The 4029-nt window shown below is 34.2% G+C and overlaps 1 non-coding gene across 1 annotated transcript; it reads right to left on the bottom strand.

Annotated features, from left to right (window-relative positions):
* Nucleotides 1-2630: 2630 nt before the first annotated feature.
* LOC148546233 (small nucleolar RNA R71) lies at nt 2631-2734 on the bottom strand. Its single transcript, XR_015902121.1, has one exon. It is a non-coding gene; the product is annotated as a small nucleolar RNA R71 (small nucleolar RNA).
* Between the last annotated feature and the right edge of the window lie 1295 nt (nt 2735-4029).

A 4029-nucleotide genomic window follows, 5' to 3' on the forward strand; every position in this document is an offset into this window, starting at 1 on the left:
TAGCCATGCAGTGACAGCGCATTGGACCATTTTCACAGAGAGGATGGGATGTAGCCATTGACAACGGTGATGCCCTACATAAAGCTTGCAATGGAAAGGAGTAGGAATGATTGGATGAAGACAGTAGGAAAGCAGAGGTTCAGAGGAACGAAAGCATCTCTATACGCTTATCTGAAATTCTCACCAATGAATTACATAAGTATCTCTATCCTATTTTGTGTTATTTATCTTTTAATTATTAAAACTCTATAACCATTTGAATCCGCCTGACTGAGATTTACAAGGTGACCATAGCTTGCTTCAAGCCGACAATCTCCGTGGGATCGACCCTTACTCACGTAAGGTTTATTACTTGGACGACCCAGTGCACTTGCTGGTCAGTTGTGCGAAGTTGTGACAAAGAATTAAGATTATGAACGTGCGTATAAAGTTTTCAGCGCCGTTACCAAGGAATGGAACTGTCACGATTTCCGCGCGCCAAGTTTTTGGCGCCGTTGCCGGGGATTGTTCGAGTTTGGACAATTGACGGTTCATCTTGTTGCTCAGATTAGGTAATTTTATTTTAATTTTAAGCTTTTTATTTCTTATTTTCAAAAAATACAAAAAAAAATTCTTCTTTTTCGTTTTTCTCAATTAATTTTCGAAAAATCAAAAAAAAATTTAACAAAATCATAAAATCAAAAATAATTTGATGTTTCTTGTTTGAGTCTAGAGTCAAGTTTTAAGTTTGGTGTCAATTAAATCTTTTTAATTTTCCAAAAAATTATTTTCAAAAATCTCATGCATTGTATTCTTCATGATCTTCAAGTTGTTCTTGGCCAGTCTTCTTGTTTGATCTTCATATTTTCTTGTTTTGTGTCTTTTCTAGTTTTTCATATGCATTTTCAATTTGTTAGTGTCTAAAGTTTAATAATTTCTAAGTTTGGAGTCTTGCATGTTTTTCTTTTCTTGAAAAATTTTTAAAATAAGTTCTTGGTGTTCATCTTGACATTCATAGTGTTCTTGCATGCATCACATGTTTTAATCTAAAATTTTCATGCATTGAGTCTTTTTTATGTTTTTCTCTCTCCTCAAAAAAAATTTCAAAAATCAAAAAATTATCTTTCCCTTATTCTTCTCATAAATTTCGAAAATTTGAGTTGATTTTTTCAAAAAAATTTCAAAATTTAGTTGTTTCTTATGAGTCAAGTCAAATTTTCAATTTAAAAATTCTATCTTTTTCAAATCTTTTTCAAAAATCAAATCTTTTTCAATTTCCTTTTAATATTTTCGAATTCCTTTTTAAAATTTTTTCAAAATCTTTTTCATTTTTCTTTTAATATTTTCGAAAATTTCAAATTAATTTTCAAAATCTTTTTCTTACTTTTATTCCATATTTTCGAAATTACTACTAGCATTTAATGTTTTGATTCAAAAATTTTTCAAGTTGTTACTTGCCTATTAAGAAAGGTTCAATCTTTAAATTTTAAAATCATATCTTTTAGTTTCTTATTAGTCAAGTAATCAACTTTAACTTCAAAAATCAAATCTTTTTAATTTTCTTTTCAAATCTTTTTCAAATTAAATTTTTCAATCATATCTTTCAATCATATCTTTTTCAAAATCAATTTCAAAATCTTTTCTAACTTCTTTTCTAACCTCTTATCTTTTTAAATTGATTTTCAAATCTTTTTTTCAATCAATCCTATCTTTTTGTTTCAATCATATCTTTTTCAAAACTACCTAACTAATTCTCTCTCTAATTTTCGAAAATCACCTTCCTCTTTTTCAAAATTCCTTTTTAATTAACTAATTATTTTAATTTTTAATTTTAATTTTATTTCTTTTCTAATTTTCGAATTTTATTTTAATTTCAAATTAAAAATAAAAATATTTTTATTTTAATTTATTTAATTTTCGAAAATTCTTCTCTCTCACCTCCTTCTAATTATTTAATTATTTACTAACACTCCTCTTCATCTAAGAATTCGAACCTACTCCTCACTCTTGTGTTTGGATTCTCCATCTTCTATTCATATCTTCTTCTACTCACATAAAAGAATCTCTATACTGTGACATAGAGGATTCCATATTTTCTTTTCTGTTTTCTTCTTTTTCATATGAGCAGGAACAAGGATAAGAACATTCTTGTTGAAGCTGATCCTGAACCTGAAAGGACTCTGAAGAGGAAGCTAAGGGAAGCTAAAGCACAACTCTCTGGAGAAAATCTGACTGAAAATTTCGAAAAAGAATGAGACATGGCCGAAAATAATAACAATGCAAGGAAGATGCTTGGTGACTTTACTGCACCTAATTCCAATTTACATGGAAGAAGCATCTCAATCCCTGCCATTGGAGCAAACAACTTTGAGCTTAAACCTCAATTAGTTTCTCTGATGCAACAAAACTGCAAGTTTTATGGACTTCCATCTGAAGATCCTTTTCAGTTCTTAACTGAATTCTTGCAGATCTGTGATACTGTTAAGACCAATGGGGTTGATCCCGAGGTCTACAGGCTTATGCTTTTTCCATTTGCTGTAAGAGACAGAGCTAGAATATGGTTGGACTCTCAACCTAAGGATAGCCTGAACTCTTGGGATAAGCTGGTCACGGCCTTCTTAGCCAAGTTCTTTCCTCCTCAAAAGCTTAGTAAGCTTAGAGTGGATGTTCAAACCTTCAGACAAAAGGAAGGTGAATCCCTCTATGAAGCTTGGGAGAGATACAAGGAACTAACCAAAAAGTGTCCTTCTGACATACTTTCAGAATAGACTATCCTGGATATATTCTATGATGGTCTGTCTGAATTATCAAAGATGTCACTGGACCATTCTACAGGTGGATCCATTCACCTAAAAAAAACGCCTGCAGAAGCTCAAGAACTCATTGACATGGTTGCCAATAACCAGTTCATGTACACTTCTGAAAGGAATCCTGTGAATAATGGGACGCCCATGAGGAAGAGAGTTCTTGAAATTGATACTCTGAATGCCATATTGGCTCAGAATAAAATATTGACTCAGCAAGTCAATATGATTTCTTAGAGTCTGAATGGATTGAAGGAATCATCCAACAGTACTAAAGAGGCATCTTCTGAAGAAGAAGCTTATGATCCTGAGAACCCTGCAATAGCAGAGGTGAATTACATGGGTGAACCCTATGGAAACACCTATAATCCCTCATGGAGAAATCATCCAAATTTCTCATGGAAGGATCAACAAAAGCCTCAACCAGGCTTTAACAATGGTGGAAGAAACAGGTTTAGCAATAGCAAGCCTTTTCCATCATCCACTCAGCAACAGACAGAGAGTTCTGAGCAGAATCCATCTAGCTTAGCAAATATAGTCTCTGATCTATCTAAGGCCACTGTAAGTTTCATGAATGAAACACGGTCCTCCATTAGGAATTTGGAGGCACAAGTGGGCCAGCTGAGTAAAAGAGTCACTGAAACTCCTTCTAGTACTCTCCCAAGCAATACAGAAGAGAATCCAAAGAGAGAGTGCAAGGCCATTGATTTAACCATCATGGCTGAACCTACAAGGGAGGGAGAAGACGTGAATCCAAGTGAGGAAGACCTCCTGGGACGTCCAGTGATCAACAAGGAGTTTCCCTCTGAGGAAACAAAGGAATCTGAGGCTCATCTAGAGACCATAGAGATTCCATTGAACCTCCTTATGCCATTCATGAGCTCTGATGAGTATTCTTCTTCTGAAGAGAATGAAGATGTTACTGAAGAGCAAGTTGCCAAGTACCTTGGTGCAATCATGAAGCTGAATGCCAAATTATTTGGTAATGAGACTTGGGAAGATGAACCTCCCTTGCTCATCAATGAACTAAGTGATCTGGATCAACTGAGATTGCCTCAGAAGAAACAGGATCCTGGAAAGTTCTTAATACCTTGTACCATAGGCACCATGACCTTTGAGAAGGCTCTATGTGACCTTGGATCAGGGATAAACCTCATGCCACTCTCTGTAATAGAGAAACTGGGAATCTTTGAGCTGCAAGCTACCAAAATCTCATTAGAGATGGCAGACAACTCCAGAAAACAAG

This window comes from Arachis ipaensis, chromosome B9, assembly GCF_059453495.1.
Source record: "Arachis ipaensis isolate K30076 ecotype BB chromosome B9, ASM5945349v1, whole genome shotgun sequence".
Lineage (NCBI taxonomy): Eukaryota > Viridiplantae > Streptophyta > Magnoliopsida > Fabales > Fabaceae > Arachis > Arachis ipaensis.